Below are 17,424 nucleotides of genomic sequence, written 5' to 3'. Positions count from 1 at the left end.
AAATAAAAATAAGATGTCAGGTTTCCTTCATGATTAAATTACCACATGGGAGAGAAAAGTGTGTTTCTTTATATCATATTGCCAACACGCATCAGTCCTTTATGTATCTTATATCACGTCCACTTAATCATTTCCATGCAAATGACGCTCCTGTGTCTTCCTTTCCTTTTCTTTGCACACTACAGGCTAGTTTCCCTCTGCAATATGTGTTGCACAACAGATCAGACCTCATGTTGGAGAGCTACGTAAGCAGTGGGAGGTGGCACAGAAGGAACAGAAAAGGTAAGGACACAAATAGGATTTGGAATATCACGTGTTGTAAATGAACTTTTAAAAATTCTTTCTATGACAGAAGAAAGACCAACAGGAAGAACAAACACACAAGAGAGATTGCTACTACATAAATATTTGTATCGTGGTAGTGACCAAAGATATGAACCACTGTTGAAGGGTCTTGAGGAAGGATCTGAAGAAAGAAAACATGGCTAATTTAATTATGGTTTTTGGAGGTGTTTTGTAAGTAAGCAGTGGTATGAAGGAAAGCACGAAGATGCATCCCAGAGAAGTAAAGCAGCAAGTAGATGAGGGCACCAGTTCAGAAAGTTAGGAGAGTGGAGAGCAACTTGATAAGATACAGTAGCAATCAGAGAGGGCCAGAAACAGAAAGGGCCTGAAGGCAAGAACACATTTTGAATTTGATGTGGTGGGAAAAAGGGGGAGTCAGTGGAGGGATTCAATTATCAGCACTAAGATGACGACCTTGGCAGCTATATTTTGACTGGAGGGGAAGGGGCTGTGATGCAGGTATCAAGGAAACTAAAGAGGCAGTGGTTGTAATCATAAAGACAGGACACAATAGGCCCGATGAAAGAGTTTCAGACGAGTGTACTGAGAGACTAGGTTGGAATTTAGTGATGTGGAGGCAGCAGCAAGACAGAGACATTGCCCAGATTTATGGGACAATAGAGCAAAGTGTAAAAATGGACACCCAGATTCTGGATTTAAGTGACAGTGAGGAGAGTGACGTAGTCAACAGCGACAGAGAAATGAGACAGTGGGGAGGGCTTGGGAAAAAATTCAGTTTTGTCCACGTGACACTTATGGTGAGACAATAGGAGAGATCAAAAACACAGCCTGAGATGCAGGATTTGAAAGAGACTACCAGGAAAAACTGGAGAGGTAGATTTGAGAGTCATCTGCATAAAGGTACAAGCTGAAACCGTGCAAGCGAATGAGACCCTTAACAGGAGGGTTGAGAGAGAAAAGGAGATTAGGACAGAGCACTGTGGGATTGCCCACAGAAAGTAGAACATGATACTGAAGGAATGTTCAGAGAGGGAAGAGATCTAAAAGGTAAGTTATGAAAGCCAAGGAAGGACAAGATAACAAGAAGGATCAGCAGTTTCAAAAGCAACAGAAAGTAAAGAAGGATAACAATGAAGTATGGGTTATTCTATCTGGCTAGTAAGAACTCAGAGACCTACATGTAAGCAATTTCATTAGAACAGAAAAGGCAGAAGCCAGATTAGATGAGATGAGATCCACGATGAAGTTGGAGAAACCTGAGGCAGCTTTTACAAAAAGCACAATCTGATGAGCCTAAAGATGAAGGCAGGAGATGAGTCAGTATTTGAAAAAGGGGGAAACTGCAGAACAGTTTATTGAGAATGGAAGGACTATGGTATGCTTGTATTGTGACAGCCACTGGCTAAAGGAGAATGAAAAAACCTCATCTGGGAAGTAAGAAAGAGAATAAGGGTAGAAGTAAGGGAAGTCAGCAGCTGGAAGAGGATTGAGTCAACAGGGCAGGTGGTGGGCATACAGGAGAGCAGGAATCAGTGACAGAAGAGGAAAAATGAAAGAGCAGAGGGTAGAGGAAGGAAAAGGGGGGAGGCGGGAAGAGATAAAGAATGGGGGGAAGTAGGACATTTATCAGCAATTGTACTGGTCTAAGATGTATAGCTCCGTATTTCCAGCATTTTATTTCTGTTAAAGATTGTCCCCAATTCTGTTAATTTGGAGATGGAGAGGTTAAATAGGAGAGGATAGTAAAATATTCATAGGATTGAAGTCAAATTGCTCTTTGCTGATAGACATGTAAACATTTAAATATCTGCTTCTTAAAAATATTTCCATGCTCTTGGTTTTCCTCTTGCATTTCAGGTCATGGCTACATTTTGGAATACTACATTTCAAAGGTCGAATATATATTAAGCACCCATGAAGCAATATTGAACTGTCAAATACAACTTTCATATTAAAAGCAGTAACAAGGGAGACACTCGGATGTAAAATTACTGAATAGTTGGGATTTCCTTTACGACATTTTCTTTTAGATTTTTTTTTAAATTAAGAGTTTAATAGTTTATTATAAAATTTCAAGCTATGTGTTTGTTCCGAGAAGTAAGAAAACATTTATCAACTGGTAAACACACAAGAAGGGTTAGGAAAATTGCTATATGCATAGTCAGTGTTAAGACACCAAAAAGTTTGTTTTAACCTAAAAAGTTGATTTGGTATTTAAAGTTTGCGATAGAAAGAATTTTCGCTGGGCCACAGTACTCCATTTTTCTCTCAAAGTAGCTTCACATAGCAAACATATCACACTTTTTTTTAAGTGTTTACTTAGCCCTCATCAACACAGTATCTATCAGGAGTGCTTCCAAAATATTTTAAAATAAAAACAAACGCAGGACAGGAGAAATATTTTGATTAGTTTTTGTTTGGCTGGTTATGTGTGTTGAACTTGCCAAAGTCCAAAAAAAAATGAGTTTTACACATATAGCTTGTTCCTGTAAGCTGCTCAGTCCCTTCTGAAAAAGTTACTGAACGCCCTTATCACTGGAATCAGGCACTTTGATTTTAACGTAGTGCGTATTTCCTGCATAGGTAAATCCCATATTCTAGGTCCAACCCCTGTAAAAATTAGTTCTTCTCAACTCACAAGCCTCTTCCTATTGTTCAACATTTTCATTGCTCTGATGAAAAATAGCTATCATAGCTATGGAGGAAGATATAACAGCTCAAGAAGCGAAGGCTAATTCCATGGAGTACTTTGAATATCAGGACGTGTACCTTGAACTAGACTTCTCAAATGCTTTGGATCAGGGCCTGGGTAGCCAGCTCAGAAAGCAATACACCAAGTGATCTATTATTAGGAGACCGGGCTGATAAAAAGATGTGTTCACACAGTCCATACCAGCTGATGCTTTTTAATTACATGTGGCTTCTTTCCTAGATAAAACAGACTGCAATAATCAAGCTCGAAGTTCATGCATGCATAGATTAGTATGGCCTCTTCAGCAGAGAGGCAAGTTCTCCAAAGTACTTCCCTCTTCCTATTGGCTTCACCTCACCCTTGTCTGGGCTCAGATTTAGCCAGCTGCTCTTTATCCAGGTACTGATTTCCACTGGAAGCTAGAAGACAGTGCTCTGTTTATATCTAATGCAAAGGATAGATATGGCTGGCACTTCACACTGTTTATCTCACCATTTGTCTCATTATGAAGAGGGGTCTGAACCTTAGTTGCAGAGTCCTCAGGGGACTATGCCTGTAATGACCCTCTGGGTTTAGTGCAAGAGGACATATCTGAGTCATTTCAGGGAATATCAGTTTATCCCTGGAGGCTATTAGAAGCAGAACAGGAATATATAACTATCAATGGTATCAAATGATAAAATAGTTCTGCAAGGTAAATAGAGATACGTCCATTGTATGTGGACAGGAGGTGGTCATTCACCAAAGCAACAAGTGCGGTGTTTGTCCTGTGCCTTGACCTGAAGCCTGAGAGAAGAATCCAGGATAATGGCAGCCAACAGGTGGCATTGGAGACTTTGTCAATTAGCTTGCTTAAGCTTCTTTTTTTGGTTAAACACTGGGCAGGAACTCATGCAAGGTCTCAAACATCAAGCGGTGCTTTTTAAAGAATTGTTTGGATTACTGGATTGTGGAGCGGGGTAGATTTCCCATATCAAAAGAGGTGCTGACAATCTCATTACTGAGGGGTCCTTTGTGTTGCCTACTTTAAAAAAAAAAAAAAACACATAGGAAGGCATGGGTCAGAGTTAGAGGTGCCAGCCCTGACTGCCATCAGCTTCTTTGACTACTACTTGTGAATGGACCAAATCCTTGGAAAGAATGCACTATGTTTCTGGTCTCAATCTCGGTCCCCCTACTTCATTCTTGGTAAACCATGAAATGAGATGACAATTCCTAACAGCAAGGGCTGCTACGTTTGAGGTTTGAGTGGACAAAGTACAGAATCAGCGTATAGTCCAAAAATTTTTTCCAGGGTACTCATTGCTTCCTTTAGAAAGGCATAAGCTTATAGAATTGTGTCCTCATCTGTATCAGACTACATTCTTCCTTCCTGGTGGTTGTTGTTTTTTTGCCACAGTTAGTGACAGAATTAATGCAATCTGTGTGAATTATGAAGTGAGGGAGAGCACTTCAGTGCTGAAGTAAATATAGCAGTAATGAGAGACTGTTGTAGTGTCTTGCTAAGACTTCTATTCTTTGGTCTCTTGGCTGATTTGAGTTTTTATGATTAAATTTTGGAATTTAGCAAAGACCAAGAGTTTTTGGGAGCACACCAGGACAATGGTTTCCTCTGGTCTTGTAAAGGTAAGAGTTACTTCTGCTTGCAGAAGGAAGTGGTCTTAACCCTGTAGAGAGGAGTCTCTCATATTTATGAACACATCCAGGCAAAAGGATCCAGTCCAGGGTATGTCCTGCCTTACACCATACAGTGACCTGACCATGATTCTGGATCATTAACATATTAGTACTTACTACATAAAATTATAGAGTGCCATTGTTTAAAGATGGCCTGTATTTATGCCAATCCCAAAAGTTAGCATGTGAGACCTTGGAAAGTATCCTACTGTAGCCTAGAACTCCACACACTATCCCCTAGCAGCAACTGTCTTTGGAGCAGCTGCTCCTGGCCAGACCTCAGGTACAGCATAACAGCAAAATCAGTCTTCAGGGCGGTTCCTCTTAGCCAAAACTTGCTTTCTCAACAAGATCTCAGAAAAATGGATGAGCTATGTTCACTGCGCTCCTCAAATACTGGAGCATGGGACCACACCAAGGGCAGTATGGATGGAGATTTGGTTTTAACTCTGAATTCCCTTGCTTGTCATGGGTAGGAGAATCTTATTTTAATATCTGTTCTGGTCTTAGAAGAAAGCACAGTTCGATTCTTACAAAATATCACCTATAGATCCTGAAAATTATCATATTACTAGCAAAAAATAAAGTAGGAAAATTAAAAGTCATGAAATTGAACAAGTTATATACAGGCACGTTAACTTCAGCTTTCATTAGCAGCCCAAGAAAAAAAAATATTCTTTGCTTTAGAATTTTGGGTTGGGAAGTTCCCTAGCTTGTTTGTCCCACTGTACTCAGTCCTTGAAAATAAGAAAATCTGCCCTTAGATGAGTCTCCATTTAACACAAAGTAGTTCAGACAGCATCTGAACCAAACTATACTGGACCAAGGGTGATTCACAAATATGTACACTCATTCTTAATCATCATTTTGGCTAAATTACTCATGGGTCATTAGCCTTCTCTATGTATGCCTTGTTATTTATTTCTTGCAACCTTCTATTTATTTGACTTTTGAAAAATGATTATTTAAAAGTCCTAGGTATTAATATCCATAAAAGGCTCATTTGTAACTGAAAACATCAATTTCAGTCACAAACATTTAAAAAATTGGACAATACAAAAACATTTTAAAATATCAAGTATTAAGGGTCTGTACTGTATCACCCTTAATTTTTTTTCACATTATGGTGATCCATTAGTATCATCTTCAGCCAACACCTAAAGAGAATGGGAAACCATTAGTCTTCAAGGAAGTATGTTAGCATCTGTTCACACACAACACTATGAATCTTAAAAAATACAACCAGCTGGAAGTCTGAGTCTTTTTTAGAGTGACAAGTAGGCGATGTAATATCTTTTATTGGACTGACTTCCGTTGGTGAAAGAGAAACTTTTGAGCTTATGCAGAGCTCTTCTTCAGTCTTTTTGACAATATTAATCTCCCGGTTTCCTACCAGCATGACCTACTTAAAGTTACACCCCCAAGGATGCAGAAGTTAGTTTTCATTAAATTCATGAAAAAGTAATCAACTTGATGAAAATATTAATACAGTTGAGTTGATGGAATATTTAACAGAAATATAAACCCCACAATAAGTAGTTGTAGACCAAAGAGGTCAATTAGATCTATTTATTTCCCAGACTACTCTGAATTATACTGAAGTTACACCATGAGCTATGAATCATGCTTTTTGACTATAAACATGAAGGTTTGCCTTGAATTTACACTTGTCCTATGAGGTTGCTCACAAAATGCATCCTTTTAGAAATATGATTCACAAATACGGTCCATCACTCCATGCAGAGAGTCACTATTTGTGGAATTGGGGCCTACATTTACTAACTGTCTTTTACTCATGACGCTACTAGAAACTGTCCCACTGTTAGAAATGGAAACTACTTAGCCAGGTGTACAAAACAGCTCTTGTACGGTTTAAAAAATAATAATAATAATTCAAGCAAGAAACATCCCCATAGTGTTGTATCTCTCAGGGAATAAAGGAAAAGTGTCTTTGAATCATTAGGATTACTAGTATCTTGATAGATTAAGCAACTAAAATCCACTTTCAGTTTTGTACAACAAACACCTTTGGTATGGTGTTTAACTTCTGATTCCAATTACACTACCGTTTTATAAATCCTCAGCTTATGTTTTAACATATTAACCCAGCTAAAATATATCCCATCATCGGATAGGAAGCCTGAGAGCTATACTCAAGCTAATTTACAGTGTGTAAAAAATTAAGGTTTATAGTTTTTTTCAGACAGGGGTTCATTAAGCTAAAAAGCTTCCTATCAGATCCCATTACTACTATGCTTTCATTCGGTGTGTCATTCAGTATTGGTGCTAGAAACCTTACATTTAACAAAAATAAAAGTAAATTTATTGGCAGGCACTTTAGGAGGTTCTTAGGAGCCTCATTAAAAATATTTAAGAGTCCTCTTCCAGCTAACTACTTTTAATGTGTATATTACAGGCAGTTTAAAAAGGAAGATTAAGTGCTTCATGAGACTTCCATTACACTGATGAAATAATCGGAAGTCTACCGACTATTGGATTTGACAGAAAACTTCACTGTTTATTAATATGTTAAGCAGAAAGAACATTAAGAAGCATTTTCAACCACAAAAACTGATTTAGAAGCAATAGAACAAGTACCATCTCTGCTCATTGGGGTGGGGGAAAAAATGCTATTCAAAATATAAAATTAAGTAATTCTAAAGTACACTATCCACATATGCATAACAGAGAGTTTACTGAAAATATATCTGTACAAACTGGAAGAATACAAAATATACTTAAAAAAAGTATCTTTGAATGTATAAATACCCAAATTAAACACCACAAATTTTGTCTTGCTGATCCCTTAAGAAAAACAAGCTCCTGTAAATGAAAAATGCTGCCTATGGCTTATATTTGAAGTCCAAAGATGACAGACAACTCAGATTAAAATTCAACTAATTTCAAACAGTAAATTTTAAATACTGATTCAAGTTATTCAATATCTTGTTCACCTTCTAAAAAACTATTTTACATTTTTGCAAAACTAAAAGCGATTTGGTTACTGATGACCTAATTACTAGAATAAAAGCTGTGTCTGACAAAGAGAGAGAAAGGACCACTGCTTCATACATAATTTATTAAGATTTCCAAGAGTATTCAAGTTAAATTCACTGATCTGAGCATCTCATTGTAATGTTAAATAAATTTTTAACAAGTCAGTGTGTTCTGATGTTCAAATATACACTTTCTTATTTTTCATTATTTAAAAAATATCCCTCAATATTTCTGCTGCTACATGGGTCGCAATTGGCCACCGAACCTTATGCTTTAAATGCATTTTTGGGCGTAGCAGTGCAGCACAGCCTCTCATCCCTCTGCAGCTTTCTCCTTTTTCAGCAGAGGAGCAAAAGCTGCTGCAGTCAACTGCAGAATAAGCCACTACCACGTCCTGTCACTAACAAAGACACCTATCTGTAATACCCAGAGGTGGCTTTTGCAGATTCACACAAAAGCAAAATTTTAACATTTAAAAAGTGCAAGAGAATGCCATGCTCTGCAATACCTGCCTCATCCTCCCTCCAGAATGCCTTCATTGTGGAGCTGTTAAATTCACATCAAGGCATCTCCTTCCCTGCTTTGTGTCCCTTTCTCTGGCAGCCACGGCTGCTGCGGCAGGAGGACGACGACTTCAATGAGCTCAAGCTCTCATTCCTCCTCGCAAAGAAATCTGCTACATTCTTTGTTGCCCTTTGCCCGTTTCCTTAGATACTGTTTTTTCCTCTTTTCTATGTCAACAAACCTTTTAAAAAAAGCACCCTATTTTCTAGCTACAAAAGCCCCTTTCTTCTCCCTTCCCCAGCTCGCCGTCGCCACCGCCTCCTCCTCTCCTGTCAAACACACTGATCAGAACCACAGGAAACCATCCAGAGCTCCTCGCTGCAGCAGCTGGGACAAAACAGGCTCCTCTCCCCGCAGCAGCCCGGAGAGGCACACGCACTGCACAGCAACAGACAGAGACACTGAATATTACAGCCCAGCATGACTCGGCCGGCGTGCCGTGCCCTCCCAGTTTCACCTACCCCATCTCCGAAGCCGGCTGCGCCTCCATTCCGTCTCCAGAGCCCCGTCTCCGCCCGTACCCACTGGCTGCACTGGAGCCGGAGCCAATCCAACCACATTCCAATCACGCGTGCGCCCAGCCTAGCCCAGTGCAGCCAATGGCCCAGCTCGCATTATAGGATGCGATGCGCCCTGGTCTGCATCCAGAGGATTAAACAGCTCACCCCCCCCCCCCCCCCCCCAAGACTCTGGTCAGTTCCGAGGGGACGGAAGGGGAGGGATCCTGTCAGTGATCATCGCAAAGCACAGCAACAGAGAATGTGAAGAAATGGGAGTGGGAATTGAAGGTGGGTGGGGAGAGTAAGTGGAAAGAGGAGGAGGCAAATACACCCCCCAAATAAAAATGCAAATCTTGCTCTATTTACTATTTGCCAAAACGATCCCAAACTATTACTTACTATCAGCACACATAGAGCAGCATGAGGTATAAGAGATGTTGCCAAAATTAATATGTCAAGTATCTGGGAAGAGGAATCACTTTTCACAGCAATGAGGGTGAATATTGATAGTCTGTCCATTCCCTATTTTGGTATTTATCTAAAATAGATGGAATTATTTAGAACAGCTATTGTGCTTTAAATTTACACTCCAGGTTAATCCAAATTAACTTTCAAGTGTAAACAACCACTAAGATACCTAAACAATTTCAACAGTTCAACTTGAGAGGATGAACAGTACTATTTTTGAGGAAGTAAGTGCAGAATAAGGTCGGGTGCAAATTTAAAGTGCAAGAGCTATTCCTAAATTGCAAAAAAGGTACTGTGAGTGCAGAATAAAAGTGTCCACAAGGGGAGTTTGTGTGGAATAGCTATTGTGCTAACCTCACTTCCCTGTGTATTGAATGTCTTAGTTAGACTTTGTCTTCACTTGAACATGGATTAAGATAGAATGTGAATTTAAGTGCAATAGCTGTTCCTGGATAATTCCATGTGTGGACACTTTCAAAAACAAGTTAAGCTAAACAGAAACAGGCACTCTTATTCTGGAATAAGAGCATCATTCCATAATGAGCACGATCACATGTGGAATTAATCAGGAACAACTCCAAGCGAAGACCAATACCATGCTAAATAATTTTTCTCTTTCAAATGCCAATATGCATCCAACATGGAGCAGTAGTTTTGAAAAGACAACTAGAATCAGACTGCAGATAGGTATACCTGCACAATGGGTAAGCCACCTCTTGCAGACTTGTTTTCTTGCTTTTGAATTAGAAAAAATATTTCAGATACACAATAGACATTTCCTTAGCACAAGATTTAAGGCAAGAAACCCCTCAATTATAAATCCTAACTGTGTTACTCACTCACTTAAATTCTCTCCATTTTAAAAAATTGAGACCATATTTGTCTACATCACAAGATGTTCTGAGGATTATAATTCTAGGATTTCTTCTTTCAGTAAAAATAGTCAAACAAATGCAAAACTACCCAAGTCTGCAAAAAATAATCTTTTACACTTACAAAGAGTCCTATCATGGATAGTTACCACCTTATTTTAAAAACTTTAAAAAAAACCTATCAAAGGAACTACTGAACATTCAACTGTTGGAAATTAGGGCTCTGCTCCTTCAGACAGCTCTTTAGGAATGCAAGAAAACAAGTTAATCCTATAACAGAACTAAAAGGTATATGCCTAATACTTCAATTAATTATTTTTGAAAACCCAAAACAAAGTATTGCTTAGAGATCCATTAAAATAATTTTCTTCCCTAATATTATTTCTGGATTTGCTTACAGTTCAACAGAATGCAATGCTTTCACATGTCTTCCATCAAACAAGCTTTTTGGTTATATAAACCATAAATTACTTTTATTATAAAAAGTCACCTGATAAACGTGCACTTAAGACTAACACATTATTCTAATTCAGTGTATAGTAGTCTGCTGTAGGAGTGCAGCAATTCTCCAAAAAGGGCAATATTTTTGAAGTTTAATGTACCCACATCATTTGAATGCTTATTTTATGTACATTTAGATGAAATGTGATTTGGAGCGGTCAAGCGATATCATAAGCTTGTAGGCAAGGTAAAACAATGGTACCCAAAATGAGGGGTTTTTTTCCAGTTCCAGAAATACTGCATCACAACTGACTATAGCTTTACTCTTGACATTAATTTCAGCATCTTAATGCAGTATTTATTGGTCAAAGTTACCAAATGACAATGTATTAATTTTTTTTTATTGGTTCTGCATGGGAAAGATATTTTCCCCCCTAGAACGATGAAGCTGTTTAGCATGCAGCAAAAATGGTGAATATCAACATTTTACAATATACTATTATAACATTTTTCATACCCGATATTCTTAAGTTAATGTATCTCAAGTGATTGTAATAGCGTTCTATATTTTTAATTGTCATTTGTTGACCAGATCAGTCTCACACTAAAGGTCGTGCACCAGTAGCAGTTCATTCCATGCCCACAGGTATGTACTGCATAGTGGGCAGAGAAATGTATGTGAATTCTTAATGTAATGCTTCTCCATTTGTAATCTTTTTACATACATGTAGCATCTAGTCTGTCTAGTAGAAGATTTTAATTTGTAAATGCCTATGTATGCAGTACTAGCTTTTGAATATTCTAGAAAGTAGCTTTTTAATTCAGTGACATTTATGCACAGATCAGTATTAGTTATGACAATACACAGATTCATACTGGGCTTCTATCAAAAACAGCAATTTTGATGCTAATATATAAATCTAATTTAGCACAAGTCCGTATACTTGTACAAATAAAAAAATGTAGCAATGATGGTAATGTTAACAATATACTTTGGGAATTCTACCTCTACAGGGAAGTTACAATATATGAAAACTTTGAGAATACAAGCCTCTTAAAACTTATATCAAAGAGAAAGAGACTCTCCACAAATTTTGAAAAATGGGGTTTGTTCAAGAAATGAAAAAAATCAAGAGAATGAAAACAAAAAACAAAAAAATGGCAAAAGCCACCAGATGCTAGACAGAATTCTGTGATGCTGGAAGCAGAAGCCAGGAGAGATTAATTGTACTGGCAGCTACTGGGTGAATTTTTTTAGTTCAGATTGCCACTAATACTCTATCATGGGGGTTGCTTTAAGAAATACTCAAGCAAGTCAAATTTGGCATGTCAGAGTTGTATTGATTGGGGGAAAGGGAGGAAAGGGAACCAGACTGACACTGATCAGAAAGCATCACGTTCACCTGCTTCTACAGCCAACAAAAAGAAAGCATGTCCTCTGATTGATCCTGTTGCATTGTTTGCTTGAGAAAACACACACAAGACAAGAAGCCTCATAAAACAGAAATATCAGAGAGAGGAACCAATCTAAAGGATGCAGAATATCAAAAACAATGACATGTCATGCAGACCTATGGAAGATTTGATCGTTAAGGATGCAGTTTGTCACTCAAAATGTCTTTCTTCCAACTTGAGTAAAATGAATCAAAGCAAAACCATTACTCTGCAACAGTCACCTTATGGACATTTTTTTTTAAAATCAGTATAGGCTACCACTACTGGAGGAATTTCAGTTGTGATGGTATGCCAAGTCTCCAACATTCATGTTCTGGGATTATTTTCTCCAGATGCTACTTCAAGATGTCCATGCAGAGTGAGAGGTGATTGGAAACTTCACTTACACACACAATGCCATGCTTCCATACTCCTTTACCACAAAATAGGCCCAACTATGCCAAGTAGGTACAAATCTACATTCTTTATATGTTAAATGTCCTAGAAGTACATAATGTCTTGGAATCTGGGAAATTTGCTGTACATCAGACTCCTGGCTCTTTTCATGGAATCTGCAGTGTCATGGAAACAGAGAAAACTGTCAGACTCAAGGGCAGCAGCGGGATTGGACTGACAAAAAAGAAGCCAGCCCCTGTCAGATGGACCCTCACAAGACATGTCCTGAGCGAATATGCAAGAAAGAAGTGTCCTAACAAGTAGTAGTGAAAACAAAGTCCACAAACAAATCCTTACCTCTACACTGAAGAGGGATGAAGAGCATGTTACAGCTCTTACCAACCACATCATCAACAATAATGGCAAATCCTTTTGACCCTGAATTACTTCCAGAGGTGCTTATCAACATATCTACTGGACTGCATGTAACATCAGATGTACAAGAGCAGATGTTGAAGAACAAAGATTTGTGAGAGGTGCACTCAATCTGATGGGATACGTAGCTTCTTCAGTCCAGTCAAAAAAAATCTATCAAAACATTTACGGACATGGCCAAAATCATCAAATTTAAGTCTAGCGAGGGAGAGAATCACAGCAGCTACCAGTCCAGAAATTGTTTTCCCATAGAGCCCTGTCATCTGCAAGACAGATGTTTGAATGCCAATTGTTCTTAGTCACCCGATAGGACCTGTGCCTATGTCCCTCTTCCACGCTGATGGAACAATAAGAACAGAAAAAGCTCAATTAGGGCATCAGCGAAAAGCTCAAAGAATCCATGAGCTAAGAGCATGTAACAAAGAAATCAGGGATGCAATGGCTTTTATAAAATGATGGCTGAAGACAAATTCCACCACATTCATTAAATTGGCTGTTGAGTACTTGAGGCAAACACTAAAAGCATTTGACAAAGCTAATTCCATAATTGAAGTCTTTGACAGATAAGACAACAGTAATTCTAAAAACTGCAGAAAGGCCATGCCAGACAGGATCAAAGGCTAGATGTAAGAAATATTAGGTGATTGGTGGATACATTGTACCTCCGTGGAAAAATTTCCAAACATGGCATCCAACAAGCAAGACAGTTATAAAATTCATCTGTAAATATATATATTTCAAAATATACCTGAGGGTGTAGGAACACTCCTCTTTGCTGGAGGTTTTTCCAATAGTGAAATAGCAAAGTCTATCATCAGTAGAGGTGCTGAAGAATCCCATAACTTGTACAGTACATAAGAGGAAGCAGACACAAGGATGCTTCTACTTGCTGTACATGTCAATATGGCTTGTGGGTCTCACAGTGTCAAAGGAACCACAGTAATTAGAGGTCACCTGATACAGATATTTTGTCCTTGCTGTTCACTGATTTCCATAAATGGAACACAGATAACATGTGAATTGAAACAGGCACCATTACCAGCACAACTGACAAGCATTGCTTCATACCTGTGCATGCAATTTGTGATGCACTCACTCCTGACTTCTGCAATATACTTGCTACTGTATATACAGTAACAAAATGTGACTGTCATCTTATTTTGTATTGGGTGGGGTGAATCTTTGTTCAATGTTGTCAAAACAAAGGGAGCGTACTGTTTCAGAGATCTTGCTAAAACTTGGGAGTGCTGCACTTTCAGCAGCAAGGAAGTTAGTAACAGTGCACATGACCAGAGTGAGAGGAAAAAGACCCACAGAGACCTGAATCGATTTTGATGGCTAGACTGAAACACAATGGACAAGTCATGGGCCAAACTCCCACCATGTGAGGACAGTTTTGAAGGGCATGTCAAAAGAGCATTTGGCAAAGATTTGCATGCCTTTGCATGCAGGCAAAGTAGATATTGCATCACCATTGCAATTTTGAACATAAAATGTGGATGATGAACTACTTCCTGTATTCTTCCAAGGGTCCAATGGCATCTGAGCTTCTACAAGATCTTATCTGAGCCTTTACCCATACAGGTCACTGCACAATCAACAGTGCCTAATCAAAACAATCTTCCCTGTATAGAACTGCGCACAAGCCTAGGAGAGCTGACTTATCCTCTATTTCAAGGCACACTGATAGAAGAAAGAAACAGTTTAACAATTGCCTTAGAAGTTACAAAATGAGAGTGGAGTGGGCATTTGACCATTTGAAAGTGAGGTGGTGCTGTCTTATGACGAGGTTAGAGGCTGCTGAACAATACTTGCTTAGGATTATAGCTGCATGTTATATTTTACACAATATCTGTGAGAAAGTCTCAGTGATGGATGGGAAGCTGAGATGTAGAGAATTGCTTAGCAATATGGGCAGCCAGCAAGACACCCACTACAAAATGTGAAACACAAGGACAGTACTGTCAGGGATATATTTTGTTTTTTCTTTGAGACTGGTGCCTGAAAATGTGCAGCTGTGTCTTCAGGGAAAGGAGGGTTGGATTTTGAGCACTGTAGTTGATTTTACAGATGTTAGAAGTGGCACATTATGGTGTTTTTTTTGTTTGACTGTAGTATGTATACTTTAATAACTGGTTAAAACCTGTTAAGTTGAAAACTAGTGTTTGTGTGTCAAACATTGTGAATGCTTTGAGACTTCAATGTTTTTTATTGAACAAATTCTAACAGTAAACCACCACCAAAAATAAAACTTTGAAAACACTACAAACTTTTCTCATCGGGATGAAACAGCTCTAAAGTGAAAAAGTGCACATTTACATGCAGTGCAGTTGTGGGGAGGTGGGAAGGTTCCTGTTCAGAGGGAGGGGTATGTCTTGCATTTGCTGCTTCTAGCCTTTGTGCCTTCTGAAGTTCACTGCCAGGGCTCAAAGTTGCCAGGTGCACAGGTTGACTCAAATTTCCTGGCCTCCCATATGGGGGTGTTCTTGCTGCCCTGTGCTGGGGCTGGGGAGGGGACATCGTTCCCAGTATTATCCAGGGTCTGATGAACATGACTGGGTCCTCGCTGAGGGCACTGCATTGCCTGCTGGCCTAACAGCAGCATGCATTCCAGCAGAGCGTTCTGCTTGTTCATCACCTCCAGGAGCTGCTTTTGTACACCCTTACCTTTCTCCACAGTGTCTTTGGCCATATGACAATGCTGTCCTGGGCCAGTTCAATGGTGTCTCTGGATAGCTGCCTGTATACCTCCCTCTCATACATTAAAAACATCATCCAGTTCTTGATATGTGTGTGTGTGTGTGTGTTGGGGGGATGTGGGGGGCAGTGTTGGGGTGTTTGGTTTTTTGCTAGTCTGTAAGTAGGGCTCTAAACATCTTCTCTTTGGACCTCCATTTCTTCCCTCTCAAGTTGCCAGTCACTGAGACATTGATGAAGGCTCTGTTCTTGAAGGTACTATGGCTGGGGGAGCAGAGAAACGAAAAAAATAGCTATTGTTCATATTAGTACTGTTTCCACAGAAGCAGTGACAGCACGTTTCCTATCCTCTCTCTCTGAATTCCATCCCTTGAGACTCATCGCAGTCGGGAGACCTCAGAGATAAGTGGTGTGTGCATGTGGGCTAAATTGGATGCTGCGATTGGTGTTCCCAGTTTGGGGCTTGCAGTTAATGCTGTGCCTTGAAGGTACTTCTATGCATGCAAGATATTCCTGATTGGGGCACTGAGATGAAAGTAGGGATGAATCAAGAGGGAGCTGGATAGCATTTCCCTCTGCATCCCCTTTAGGCTGTCCTGACCCTTGAAGACTTACACTGAGGCAGGTGACTAGGAACAGAGAAGGGGCTTAAAAGGCAAAGGGTAGGCAAGAGAGATATGTTGTGAATTATTCACCAAGATGGTCCTCTCAGAAGTGCAAAGGAGTTGCAAGCTATACCAGGAACAATGGTAATGCTGCTGAATGTCCATACTAAAATTGAGCACTTTCTCAGTCTTCAGTCTGTTCTCTCTCTCCTGCAGAGATTCAGAAAGTGCAAAGAAAAGGAGACTGGGTTCTACATTGATTAAAACTTAACAGCTCCCAGTCTTTTTCTATTAAATATATAACCTATGGAAGGCCATTATGCCTCCTTTGTCTACTTTACTGCAATAACGATTAATGATATTTGATATGATATTTGATATACTTCTGTCAATTGCCTTAAGAGCTGTAGTCATGAAATTCATAACCTAATCTTTTCCTGCAATGCAACATTGTTACAGACTATACACATTTCTGCAAGAATCATTAGCTCTATTAGCTATATAGGCATGCAATGCTGCAACAGGGTTCACAACCCACCTCTCTTCCTGAGGCCCACTTGCCCTCCCCAATAAGGCTCAGAGAGGCTTCGGGGTTGTGTGACACCCATGTCTTTATTTACTTAACTTCATCTCACCACCAGTGTCCATCTACGTACAGGATTAATCTACTCCTTTACAGGCAGAGCCAGCCATCAGTTAGGAGGCCTCCAGTTCCCTCCCTGACTGACTTCTTCCTGGCTGCCCCCCTGCCTTCTGGCTCCCTCCCAGCCTTTATAGCCCTTGACTTGTAAGGTCAGCAGGTGTTGCCAATCCTCAGGCCAGCATCAGGCCTTTTCCATCAGCCACAATCTGTTTCCCCTGATTAGAGCTGACTGGGCAAGGGCTAATTAGGTACTTTTGCACCAGCACCCTGCTACAAATGCCTATACCCATATTTACCTCATGTAAACTGAAAACTAACCAAACTTTTTTCCCCCCAAATGACTGTCTTAGAAAACTGCTGAATTTTACACACTACATAGATTCAAATGAAAGTATCACACTATGGAAGAGGAAAGTTGTAGCTGTGCCATGTGGCCACCATTTTCAGCATGCGAATAGAGAGAAGGGGCAATATTTGCTAGGAAGTTAGTAGATGGGTATATCCCTTCATGACATGAGTTTGTGAACAGTTGATGGTCAGGGTATTAGCACAAGATAGAAGTTGATTACCTGACCCAGCTGCCATTTTGAAAATATTTTTAGGGAAGGCAGAACAAAGGGGAGGAACAGTGTTGGGTGAGGGCAGGAGGCTCAGAAAGGCTGGTAGTTCACATACAACCCAAATGGCAGCCGCCATT

General features: G+C 39.6%; 1 protein-coding gene across 6 annotated transcripts in view; it reads right to left on the bottom strand.

Moving 5' to 3' along the window:
- APC (APC regulator of WNT signaling pathway) overlaps window positions 1-17,424 on the bottom strand; it is a 189,218-nt gene that overhangs the window by 154,365 nt on the left and 17,429 nt on the right. Inside the window, exon 1 of one of the 6 annotated variants that reach the window (XM_073344700.1) lies at window positions 8,698-9,308. The exons of the other annotated variants lie outside the window; for them this stretch is intronic. The gene's annotated coding sequence lies outside the window, so the exon portion shown is untranslated. Of the gene's footprint in view, window positions 1-8,697; window positions 9,309-17,424 lie in introns of those variants that run through there. 6 annotated transcript variants of the gene reach the window in all.

The sequence above is a fragment of the Lepidochelys kempii genome, chromosome 5, assembly GCF_965140265.1.
Source record: "Lepidochelys kempii isolate rLepKem1 chromosome 5, rLepKem1.hap2, whole genome shotgun sequence".
NCBI lineage: Eukaryota > Metazoa > Chordata > Testudines > Cheloniidae > Lepidochelys > Lepidochelys kempii.
The sequence above is the reverse complement of the archived record's forward strand: the minus strand, read 5'-3'. Positions and strand labels throughout refer to the sequence as shown.